General features: G+C 44.1%; 1 protein-coding gene across 27 annotated transcripts in view; it reads right to left on the reverse strand.

Moving 5' to 3' along the window:
* The window catches only part of ANK3 (ankyrin 3), a 1,924,186-nt gene that overhangs the window by 754,326 nt on the left and 1,156,136 nt on the right, over nt 1–13,724 (reverse strand). The gene's annotated exons all lie outside the window — the stretch shown is intronic.

Here is a 13,724-nt window from a genome sequence, read left to right on the forward strand (position 1 = left end):
CACTCACAACCCCCACACAACCACTCACATACCCACACAGCCACTCACTCATCCATAAAGTCACTCACACATCTACTCACTTACTCATACAGCCACTTACAGAATCACTCACTCACCCATACAACCAATCACATAGCCACACACTGACACATACAGACATTCAGACACCAATTTATTCACCCATACAGCCACTCCACAGCTACTCACTCACCCATACAACCACCCACACAACCACTTACATACCCTGTCACACAGCCTTAAAACCCGGCACACACCCGCTCACTCACCCATACAGGGGACTCAAACTCACTCTCCAATACAGCCACTCACACACAACTCACTTAACTAAACACCCACTCAAACAGCCACTTATTTTCCCATACAGCCACTTACACACCGGGTTACTCACTCAAAAAGTTAGTCATACAGCCACTCAGACACCCACAAACCCATTCAGCCAGCCACTCACACATACACTCGCTCACCCATAAGATCACTCACACACCCAGTTACAGACTGGGCTTGAGATGTCTTCAGAGATGTCATCAGTGATGTCACTGACCATGTAATAAGTGATGGAATATGTGAGGTCATAAGCAGTGCTTTCGGGGGCATAAGTTATAGTTAGCTCAGGTAACTACAACTGCTGAATTTCACTGGTTTTGCACGAGTGAAATTTGAGCCTACCTATAACGTCTCTGTACCCTTTGTCTTTTTCAATGAATTTCTAAGGTCTTTTGTCTCTTTCCTAACTATAACATCCATGTAAACCTTGTTTTTTCATTGAATCTCTAAGGTTTCGTTTAATGTTATTTGCTAACTATAACGTCTCTGTAACCTTTGGCTTTTTTTAAAATGAATTTCCAAGGTTTTTTAAATTTTATTTCCCAACTATAACCTGAAACCTTTGAAAATGAAAGTGTGCGTGAGTGCATGAGTGTCTCATTGGGTCTAGGAGTGCCTGCATAAGTGTCTCACTGGGTCTTGGAGTGGGTGCATCTGAGTGGTAGCCTGAGTGTCTGAGTTAGTGTTTGAGTGGGACTGTGAGTGGGTGTGAGAGTGTCTGAGTGGGTGTGTTAATCTCTGAGTGGGTCTGTGAGTGGGTGTGTGACTCTGAGTGGGTCTTTGAAAGGCTTTGTGAGTGTCTGTATGGGTCTGTGAGTGGATACATGAGTGTCCGAGAGAGCCTGTGAGTTGGTGTATCAGTTTGAGTGGGTCTGTGAGTGGGTGCATAAGTGTCTGAATTGGTGTGTGAGTGGATGTGTGAGTGTCTGTATGAGTGTGTCAGTAGCTGTGTGGGTGACCCGGCCACAAAGGAACCACACCTGTCCTTTTATCCAACAAGTGTCCACAGTTTTTTCACAAAATATCTACCCAAGTGGAATTCTTTCTACCTCCTTGAGTAAATGTCAAGTAGGTATTCTACGCTACAGTTACATAATGGAGCACAAGGCAATGTCACAGGTAACCTTGTGTGCGTTTTGGCAATATGATTGTTCCTGGTGCCTCTTTATTCAGATATATGTGATAACATGAATCCTCCTTTAGAGGAGCCCACAAGACTACAAAGATGTAAATCTCCACAAAACAAGGGTCCTTCTTCTTAAGTATATGAAGTAAGTGCTTCTTTGTTTGTCCTCATATTCCTCGCCATCAAGAACTCCTCACCAAAATCGGTGAGTAACGAGCTGGGGAGGTCGCTTGTTAAGCTGTCCATCATCCTGGCAAATGGCAGGAAGACCTTTGGATACTACTAAGCTGGGTGGGGTCAAACAGGGAAGCTTCCAAGTGATTTACACATTTGCCTACTCCTAGCAATTTAAAGTGAGAACCATGGACTCTGCTCTCACCACGACAGGACAACTAAGAACCCACTAGACACAGTCACATACAGATTATGCTCCAGTATATCAATGATGCGGTCACCTCCACAAAGGATTTCAGATCTGTTTTTAATATGGAATTGCAGAGAAAAAACACTTGCTTTGCCTTCGCCAAGGCCAGGAATTAGGATCCTATGTCCATCAATGAAGTAGATCTGCAACGGGGGCACCTGCTACGGTTATATTTGTAAGTGCTTTCTGTTGAGGTTTAATTTCTGTGAAATGAGCATCATGGCAGGATCGGCCTTGGGGACGCCATCCCCTAAGGCCTGGTCTTCATTGAATAGGGGAAGGGGCATGGTGCCCCCCCCCCGGCTGATTTCAGCCGTGTGGACTCCACCTCCCAGGCCCAGCCATGTTTCGCTGGGTGCCCTTGACCCTACCCAATGCACATCTTGGGGACCGCAGGGGGAGCCTCAAGGCCCACGGTCCCAGGTGGTTCTCCGCCTCCTGTGGAAACCAGCATTGATATTGCATGCAGGGAACTGCTGGAAATTCAGCTCTCAGTGTGCAAGATGCAAGAACAGTATTTTTACATCTTTCCCTGGCTGGCAGGGAAAGAGATTAAACCTCCGCTTCCAGCATGCAGGGGCACTTTAACTGCTTCTGCCCGCTTCAACTGGAGTGTTTGCTTTTGCTTGGCGGGAGCTGTCAAAGCTCCCACCAAGCAAAAGCAAACAGCTGTATCCTGGGGGAGAGCACCCCAGGACATAACAGGAGCAGGCCTTGGGGGGTGGCGGTCCCCAGGGCCAATAATGGCTCCAGAAGGTTGGACTCGCATCTCCTCTGCTTCTCTGTTTATGGGTCACGCTAGGAAGGTTGTGGTCCCAGGGGCTGTAAATGGCTGGGGCGGGGGTTCTCTTTAAAGTTTATTTTAGCCAAGAAAGAGGTGGTGGCTCCTGGAGCTGGAGGGGGTCTGCACAGCCCCCCTATAACTTTTTTTATTTGTAGCCCCGGTGAGGTGGTGGTCCCCAGGATCTGTGGGGATGCACGGTGCCCCATATTTTCAATTCGTAGCGCCAGTGAGTTAGTGATTCCCAGGGGGTCCACGCAGCCCCCAGCTTTTAATTAAACTTAGGTCCGGGTAGGTGGTGGACCCGGGGACCTTTGTAAGTCATTGGAGTGCCCCGCCCTCCTTTTTTCATTGCAGACCGCATGCCCCAAGACCTGGCTACTATTGAAATAAGCTCAGGAGATCACACTTTAAAAAAAAAAAATTCACAGTGATATTCGCAAATATTTCACGAAAATTGCTGTGAATTAAAAAAAAATGTTTTTGCCCTGCCGGCGTCCCTCTGGGATCTCAAGACCAAGGTTTGGGGGTCAGAGTATTTCTACCTTGCCCCCTCTTCTTTTTTTTCAGGTTTATTTTGGGACTTGGCTGAAGTGGAATCCTAAGATGGCTGCCAACACTTCCTGGTTGAAGTGTTGGCAGCCAATCAGAGCACTGCAGATCTCTAAACGAGCTGGCTATTATTTGCAAAGGCTGCACAATCGTAGATATACAAATTTGGATTTTCTTTAAAATCTCGCAAACTACTGGACGGATTTACACCAAATAACAACAAGCACACCCCGCAGAGCAAAAGCTAGCTTTCTGCAAAATTTTGGTCAATTCCGTCTAGTAGTTCGGGCTGCAGCCATATCTTGAGAGTAGATGCAAGTTAAAATGCACTTTTTTTGACCCCCCTCCTTTTTATCAGCCCCCGATGAATCGCCCTGAATCTTTCCATGCACAACAAGAATCCTTTTTTGGAAAAAGTTTGGGAAGATTAGTCAAACAGCGCCAAAGACATAGGCAAATCAAAAACTATTTTCCTATCGCAACATGGTCCTAACTACAACTAACTGGCGACCGCCAGTAGGTAATATATCTCGTGGTGGTCAGTTTAGCTATAGTTAGGTCTGCTTTTCCAGAGACAGAGCACTTTTTTGGTTTTCTTTAGTGTTTGGTTAATCTTCACAAAACATTTTTTTTTAAAGTTCACCTACCTCAGGTTATTCCTGGAAAGTGTTGGGGTGATAAGTGAGGGCTCAGAAAAAAGGGGGTCCCAAAATGCAAAATCTTGATGCATTTTCTATAGACTTATTTAGGCAGTGCTACAGCAAAAACTGCTAAACTGAATTAGACCAAATTTGGCAAAAGGCTAAATCTTGATCCCAAAAATTTGCTTTTTGTGATTTGATGTATATCCATTCAGTAGTTTTGGAGCTATTAAGCTCCAAACATATTTGCATATCTGGACAGTAAGGTTCAAGGCGCTTGAAACTTGTTTTAAAGAATAGAGCTGTCTGATTGACCCAGGGGGCTTTTTTACCCTTGCATCATCTTGCTCCAAGGGGAGTAAAGCTCTGATTGGCTGCCAGCAACATGAAGACATATATTCCTGGCAGCCATTACAGGACTCGGACTTAATCACCTGTCCTGCAATGTTTTAAAAAAAATATATATAAGCAGGTAGGGTAGGGATACCCTACCCACAGGTAGGGTAGGGATACCCTACCCACGGAACCAAAAAATGAAGAAAAAAAAAGCAGAAATTTTCGTCACGATTCTTCGGGACTCCTGCGGCATTGTGGCAAAAATAAATAACGGACCATCTTTTTATTTCACAGTATTTGGTGAGGGGTGTATGAGTGGGGTCCCCTCTCAAAGATGATTTAAGCTTTGGGCCAACATATCAAAAAAGGAGAGGGGGTGCGTGGCCACACTTCCAGAGGCTGTTGTGTCCTCACGGACTCCATCCTTCAGTGCCAAACTCTTTAATATTAAGGGAGCGGGGTGCATGGCCCCCCTCTCAGAGCCTGTTGCAACCCCAAGAACCCCATTCCCTAGGGCCAAACAATTTATAGGGGAGGTTGGTATGCGCCCCCCACCCCGAGCACAAATGGGCCCCAGGGACTACATTCTCCAGGCAATAAGTAGTGGGGTAGGTAGTATGCTGCTAGATTCACTAAGTCTTAAAAAACCCTGGTTACCTCATCCCACTGGGCTAGCTCTTGAACCGTGTACTTTCCCCTGCCCGTAGGAACGTGGGCAGGGAAAGAAGTGTGCACCCACCTAGTTGGAGCTTTGAAAATGCTCCCGCCAGGTGGGAGGACACTCCTGCCATGCTCTTTTAGGCAGGGAAACTGTCATTTCTCCTGCCCGTCGAGAGCCAGGAGAAGTAGCTGCTCCCAGTGGGCAGAAGCAATGTTAGCTCCAGCGCAGGAGCTGGCTGGGTCCCCCAACATAATGGTTGGCCTTAGGTTGATGGGGTCCCCAGAGACCATATGAGCTTTGGGAGGGGGCAACGTGCCTCATTCCCATTTAAATATATTGCCCTGTGGGATGTGGTTCCTGGCACCAATCTGAGCTGGGGAGGAGGGGCACCCCCTCTTTCCAAATAGAGAGGAATTTGACCCCTACCCCTTTGCTTAAACTATGGCCATGCGGATGAGGTGAAGAGGCTTGTTTGCACTCCGTAATAATAAGGTATTTGGCTCCAGGAGATCAGGAACCCGGGTCCTCTTAATGCCCGGGGAGGGGAGGCAAGCGCCTCCTTGCCTATAATTAAAATATGTAAAAAACACAGTTGATGGACAGAATGTAGAACAATGTCATACATTCACCCCAGTACAAGGATCTGGGCCTAAATCCATCATTTTTTTGCACTCCACACCACCCTGGGTTAGACACTGGCTATATGCAAATCAGCTCTGACCATGTGCCTCATGGGAACAGTCCAGTCCGAAATACCAAGCCATGTCTTTCCCAGACCGGAATCAAGCATCCAAGGACCGGTTTGTGGCTATCAGCCTTCATTCAGCCTGGATAGCTTGACTCCAGTGGTGTGGAGAGCCTGGGACTCACGTCTGAGCATACCCAGCCCACTCGGGGTGAAAATTGCAAAAAACACAGTTGATGGACAGAATGTAGAACAATGTCATACATTCACCCCAGTACAAGGATCTGGGCCTAAATCCATCATTTTTTTGCACTCCACACCACCCTGGGTTAGACACTGGCTATATGCAAATCAGCTCTGACCCTGTGCCTCATGGAACAGTCCAGTCCGAACTACCAAGCCATGTCTTTCCCAGACCGGAATCAAGCATCCAAGGACCGGTTTCTGGCTATCAGCCTTCATTCAGCCTGGATAGCTTGACTCCAGTGGTGTGGAGAGCCTGGGACTCACGTCTGAGCATGCCCAGCCCACTCGGGGTGAAAATTGCAAAAAACACAGTTGATGGACAGAATGTAGAACAATGTCATACATTCACCCCAGTACAAGGATCTGGGCCTAAATCCATCATTGTTTTGCACTCCACACCACCCTGGGTTAGACACTGGCTATATGCAAATCAGCTCTGACCCTGTGCCTAATGGGAACAGTCCAGTCCGAACTACCAAGCCATGTCTTTCCCAGACCGGAATCAAGCATCCAAGGACCGGTTTGTGGCTATCAGCCTTCATTCAGCCTGGATAGCTTGACTCCAGTGGTGTGGAGAGCCTGGGACTCACGTCTGAGCATACCCAGCCCACTCGGGGTGAAAATTGCAAAAAACACAGTTGATGGACAGAATGTAGAACAATGTCATACATTCACCCCAGTACAAGGATCTGGGCCTAAATCCATCATTTTTTTGCACTCCACACCACCCTGGGTTAGACACTGGCTATATGCAAATCAGCTCTGACCCTGTGCCTCATGGGAACAGTCCAGTCCGAACTACCAAGCCATGTCTTACCCAGACCGGAATCAAGCATCCAAGGACCGATTTCTGGCTATCAGCCTTCATTCAGCCTAGATAGCTTGACTCCAGTGGTGTGGAGAGCCTGGGACTCATGTCTGAGCATACCCAGCCCACTCGGGGTGAAAATTGCAAAAAACACAGTTGATGGACAGAATGTAGACACTCACCCCAGTACAAGGATATGGGCCTAAATCCATAATTTTTTTGCACTCCACACCACCCTGGGTTAGACACTGGCTATATGCAAATCAGCTCTGACCCTGTGCCTCATGGAACAGTCCAGTCCGAACTACCAAGCCATGTCTTTCCCAGACCGGAATCAAGCATCCAAGGACCGGTTTCTGGCTATCAGCCTTCATTCAGCCTGGATAGCTTGACTCCAGTGGTGTGGAGAGCCTGGGACTCACGTCTGAGCATACCCAGCCCATTTGGGGTGAAAATTGCAAAAAACACAGTTGATGGACAGAATGTAGAACAATGTCATACATTCACCCCAGTACAAGAGGATCTGGGCCTAAATCCATCATTTTTTTGCACTTCACACCACCCTGGGTTAGACACTGGCTATATGCAAATCAGCTCTGACCCTGTGCCTCATGGGAACAGTCCAGTCCGAACTATAATTAAAATATGGCACAGTGGAATGGGGTTCCCGAGGCCATTTGGGTTCAGGGCCTGAGCAGTGTGGGATTGCTTGACTGCGAGGGGATAGCTGCAGGCCCTCTGGCCTAAACACCCGCTGCGCACAGACTTTGTCCGTGCATGGCACGGGGTTGCCTTTATGTATGGTAATAAAATATTACTTTACTTTAAAAAGCCTTAGAAATTCAATGTAAAAGCACAAAGGGTGGCGACCGTGTGAGAGCTTTACGACAACTTGAATCCAAATATATAGTCGAATGAAGAACCCTGAACCCATTAGGATTAAAAAGTGAAGAACTACTATGGGTCCATATAGGGTACAGTAGTCCCTTGTTAATGATAGCTGTGAGCCTTTTAAAGAGATCCTTGGAAATGTTTGTTTAGAGTATTAGTCAAATCAAAATTGTAGTAGGTTTTAATGGATGATAGGCATTAATCACAATAATTGGGTGTTTGAAGTAATATGTGAAATCCCATTACTGCAGTAGGAACAAATATTGGGTAATGAATATGTTGAACAAGGTTAATTTCTGCATTACATTTGATATCTTATGAGGTACTGTAGGACATATTATATGCACATCGGTCAGTAAGACTGCATTAATCCTCTAAGCCCATTCTGGGCGTTGGCTATATTGGTCAAAGATAATAATTGATCATGATATTTTAAAGTGTGAGAATATGTATTAAGTGTGAGACTGATTCAACCAATTTTGGGATGAGTATTTTGGAAATCAATGTGTTTTTGATAGCTTATTGTATGATGCTGTCTCCCATGAGTACCTAAAGAAACTGCTGCTGCTTTAATGATGATGCACTTGATGATTGCAATAATGATTAGGAAATGAATGTGTAATGGATTTACCTGTTATTCAGATCAGATATAACATTGTGCAGTATCATGGTATTGTTTTAAACCGACTGTTGTGTAACGATAGGTAACACACGGGTGAAACGGAACACTATCAAGATGGCAGAGCCATTTTGGTTGAAATGAAAAGACTTGCGAGTTGTTTTTTGTCACTAATATATTATACTTTAAAAATCGTGGTTGCACAAATACACGCCGACATTAAGAAAGGCTGTGTCAGCACTGGTGGAATAAATGAAACTTTGAAATGGACTACTGTGTGCACTGCCTACTTTGAGTGAGCAAATGGTTGTTTGTTTGAAATGTATACATATATACTTCACAAAAAAATTAACGTTACAGGGACGTTATAGATACCAAATACAATTTAAAAAACCTTAGAAATTCACTAAAAAAGCCAAAGTCTACAGGGACATTATATTTAGTAGATAGAATATAACAAACCTTAGAAATTCACAAAAAAAAAACAAAGTTTACCGGGACGTTATCATTAGGGTCAGATTTTACTCCCACAAAACTAGAGAAATTCACCCGTTACAGTTAGCTGAGCTAACTGTAACTTTCGTCCCAGCAATGCACTGTGTATGCCCTCACATACTCACATACTAGCTCTCATGTTTGCAGAGTGGTGGAGAAAGGGGGCTGGGTCTCCGACCAGCTTTCAGGAATTCTCTTGCGTAGGACTTACAGGAGGTACCAAGAGGGCTTCTTTGCCCCCAAGGTCCCTCAGAAGTAAAGTTAGTCCCCCAACCAGTAATGCGTCAGGAGGTGGTTTGCAGAGTGGTGTAGAAAAGGAGCGTGGCCTCAGAAGACCTTTTTGTAATGCCAATGTTTGGGACTTACTGGAGGTAACAGGAGGGGTAGTTGAACCCCAAGGACCTCCTTGAGGGCCAACTACTCCTCCTATTACCTCCACTAAGTCCCACACTGTCGGATTGCTGATTTCTGATAGCAGGCCACGCCCAATTTCTCCACCACTCTGCAAAAGCGCCTCCTGGTGTGCTTTTAATGGGGGGATAAAGTCTCCTCCGCTGCTGAGCGCCCTTTGGGGCCAACTAGCCCACCGGTTAGCTCCAGTAAGCCCCACAGAGTGGGATTCCTGAGATATCGTCAGAGACCACGCCCTCTTTCTCCGCCACTCTGCATATGCGCCTCCTGGTGCACTACTATTTGGGTCATGAAGTCCCCTTGACTCTTGAGGGTCCCTGGGGGCCAATTAGCCCTCCTGTTACCTCCAGTAAGCCCCACACAGCTGGACTGATGAGAGGTGGTTAGAGGCCACGCCCCCATTCTCCACCACTCTGCAAACGTGCCTCCTGGCACGCTGCTGCTTGGGGGGATGAAGTCCACTTTAGTCCTGAGGCCCTCAGGATGCAAAGGGACCTCATCAATCCACCAGCAATGCGCAAAGATTGCCTATTTTTTCAGTTGTATGAGACACTTTAGGTCTCTCCTGCCCAGCGAGCATAAACTGTCTGGTTGAAAAAGACCAATTGTGGGCTTATCAAGAACTAACAGTACGCTTTTAGTCCCCCTACTGCTTACCATTAGTTGGCTATATTGGTACTCTCATTAGCTTGCGTCTTATTTGATGGCCTTAGGTGTACATCTTTTGTTTCTTACTCTCCCACATTTTGTTATTTTGCCTTTTCGTGCTTAAAATCCCTACTTTATGTACCAATTCATATTGGTGTTCACGATTTTGGATTGATAAATCAAGAGCAAAGCAAATGGCACCAACAACATTCGCTGACGTGCACATACACCAGCATATATGTGCGTCTCAGCGAAATGACTCAGCCTCTAGTGGTTGCATCACTACATCTTATTTTTAAATTCTTTACAATTTGTTTACCAATGCTGCACAGCTTAGGGGAAAAGCATTTTGCTTTTCCCTCTGAATTCTATAAAGGGAAGCCAAGAGGCACAGGCAAAGCTAATCAATTCTAGAGCTTTGCCAGTGTTTTTCTTCTAGGTATTGATTGATACAAACAGAAAAAGAGGGACTAATGCTTAGGCCTTCCTGTATAGACATATTGCATTTCAACCTATGATTCATCAAGTATTCTGTTTTGAAAAAACCTCTAATAGAATGCTGATGGCTCTTGTTAATGCGCAAAGAGATCAGCCTTGTGCATTGGTCAATACTGGCAAGTAAGCCTCAGGTTGTCGTGCCTGTTTAGAAATGACTGTCTTTCTTGGACTTAATATGTTCTTCCGCATTTCAATTGGTCGTAGCTTTAATCACATGGATAATGAGGAACTTAAACTCCTATAGTGTTAAAGGCAACACACATGGTGACGTCTCCTGTTTGAGCTTGTTATGCACAGGGTGGGCCTTGGACTAAGTCTCTGTCTCGGAAAATTAAGACATCCAACACATCAAACCAGTGAGTAACTGGGAAAATATAACCATCTGAGTGGCTGAAGCCAGACTCTCGTCCATCACGCAGTCCAAAATAGCTATTGGGACCATACAGCTAGAGAAATTGGAATCAAAATTAAGCAAGCATGCCTGTAACACTTTGTGTGGTCTTCAGGGCCATCCTTTCTACCAAGTCACCACCATACTGTTTGCCCATGAAGGCAAAACGTTAGGTAAATAGATGGTCTTCACTGAATTCTTAACTCGAGAAGCAGACACAACGCATACCGATTTTAGAAATAGTCCTACATGAAAACTGACCACTGTGAGTTGTTTAAAATAATGCTTGTAGGTATTCTTAAGTTTGGACCAACCCTTATTTATGGTCGTAATGATCACAAAGTAAAGGAACGAGCAGTCCGCCCAAGTAGCCAAATATTTAAGTAATGTTTTATTCAAGTATAGTGTGCTACCTATTTACTGTGACATACTTAATTTAAACAGTGATTTGAAAAGCAAAATACGTATCAGAATTTGCTGCAAAAGTGTGGTGTATCCCTATTCACCAAAACAACAATTAGGGTCACTAGTAAATACCATCTGGTGATGCTAGCAAGACACAGACCATAAAGGTCTAAAAATTACCCCGCAAAGATGTTGTTGTTCCAGGAAGAGTGGCAAATCAGCAGAAAAGTTAAATATGAGGCAGTCATCTGAAAATACCAACGCATCCAAATGAAGGAATGCCTTTGGAATAAACCATTGACATAGAACAGTATCACCACCTTCATGCTCATATTGATCATGAGAATGGAGAATATGATAATCCAGTTAAAGCAGAATATCAAATGTAGCTGTAAAGGCAGGGTTAACTTCAGGCCGGGATTTATGGGGAGCCTATAGATTTGTTTCCGCAATATCCCCCCAAAAACGAACTCAATTATATTTATCTTACAAATGGAATACCTCTATGCATTTATTAACAAGCTTGCTTTCAGATTATTGCCAGATTTGTTTAAAAACAACATCCAGTAGAACAATAATCCAACTGGTGTTACAAAACATTTATAGTGCAAATATGTTTTCGCATTGAGATTCTAAATGAACAAACGATATACAACTTGTATTCTTTAGAAGTTTTTCCTTTTTTCCCTTGTGTTTCTTATACAAAAGGCCCTGGTCTAATTAGTTGTGAATTATATTTCCCTGTAAGAAATATACATTTAAAAGTCAACCAATATCTAACGCTGAACTGATCCTCGGGAATAGTTGATAAGACAATAAATTCACTACTTGCCACCAACATAAAGAAAATGCAGCAACTAGGATTACCACCAGGTCCGTTAACTTGACCAAAAGATTGGATTCCCTTCTTCTTAGCTCCAATAACAGAGGACACTTGGTGAGAAATGAACAGAAGACATTAAAAAGTACAGCAACTCGGTAATTTGAAGCATCACATGTCGTGCACTTTCGAACCAGTGCCTTCAGGATGACTTGCAATGGCTCTCCGAGTACTGTGGATGAGGCATAAGAAAAGATCTTACGAACCACAAGAAGCAGAACATTTGCTATGTATAAGTGCAGGAATTTTTGAGTTTTAGGTAGGTACCCAAGATGCTGCATTTCCTATTGTAGCATAAAACACTTATAGCAATTTCTATCTAAATTCACAGTATGTAAATCCTTGTGTATAAACTGAACTTTGTAAGAAATGTTGAAAATAACAGCATTGTGGGCATTTAGCTATGTGATTGTCTCATCAAACCAAGACCACTAATTAAAGCACCTCATCCACAAAGTAGTGACAAGATGGCAAGGAATGATTGGACTTATAATTTGATGATGGCGGGTTGAATAGGGAGGAAGCATTAATCAAAAGAAGAAGCTAGAAAGGCGCTGGTGGGTGAGGTTGTTATCCAACAAACTTCAATTAAGAAAACTGTGTCATTGGTTAACTTATGTTCCATTTTAGACTAACCTCTCCCTGAAGCTTAGGATTCAGATATATGTTTAAAAAGGATGGGTTGTCCCCCCTACCTTCCTCTGCTCTTCCTCTGCTCTTCCTTTCTTCTCCCTCTAACCTCTGCTTTACTCTTTTGTCGGCCTTCTACTAGGCCTCTGGTTGAAAGTTGGGCCCCGTGGGCCGGTTCTTTGTTTTTGTTTGATATGTTTGTACCTGCCCGCTCCGCGGGAAGATATATAAGGCGGGGTATCACTGGGGAGTGCCGGACAGTGCTTTTTGGCCCCCTTCTTGAACGGCTTCATGGGCTCTTGATGGATTTTGACGTGCAGACCGTCAAATGTGACTGGAGATATCGACTCACGCAGACTTCGCACCATGTGTTCTTTCACGCGGCCGGCCCCATGAGGGTTGTAGGCTTATCGCTGTGTCAATGTGACCCTTTTCTTATGTGTGTCTCGAACTGAGGCTTAATAAACAGATGTTGAAATAAAAAGGATGGGTTTTTGACAGTGTGAACTGTTCTGGAAGGTATCTCATTTCTCATGGGCATAAACCTACATCTAAATGAACCCTGCATTAGGATAACCAGTCTAGAGTAGCTGAAGTCCTGGACCTATGCCATGACCAGCAGTATCATTATTTTAATAGCCCACTGTAACGCAGCACTGGCGCTTTGATTAATTAGAGTAGTTCAGACTTCTGATGCTGCCCTTAAATTCAACCAACCTTTCTTAATTTAGGAAGTAATAGAAAGGACCAATCTACACTTTCATGTTTTTGGAGAGAATTGAAAAGAGTCAAACTAAATCTGCATCAGTGCATTAGTGCCAACAGAAAATTACTTCCCAAAGTAATCATAACAACAAGGTACAAGGATGCCAATTAGTGAAGTCTAATTCGCCGGAAAGTATTGTTAAAGTTAAGATTTACTGAACAAAAAAATTAAATCAAATCAGTCCCTGTTTAGTCAAAGAAGATCTTTAGTGTCTTTAATTTCTGCTTTTTCCAAGCATATCTGTGCCTGGAAGTATCTCTGTTAATAATTAGGGAATTAGGGATAGTTAAAGTCTACAAAGTGGTAGATTTCACATCTTTGTGATTTTTGTAAATAACTGTGCCAGCAACAGAGACCAAGAAGATGATTAAATTTAAAGTGAAAAACATGTATTTGAGAGAATGGTTTCATGGCTACACAGGACTGCGAGCCTTTTACCTTTTTCTAGCTGCTTTGCATTCGATTTCTTTTCTATGCAATTGTGG

The sequence above is a fragment of the Lissotriton helveticus genome, chromosome 5_1 (assembly GCF_964261635.1).
Source record: "Lissotriton helveticus chromosome 5_1, aLisHel1.1, whole genome shotgun sequence".
NCBI lineage: Eukaryota > Metazoa > Chordata > Amphibia > Caudata > Salamandridae > Lissotriton > Lissotriton helveticus.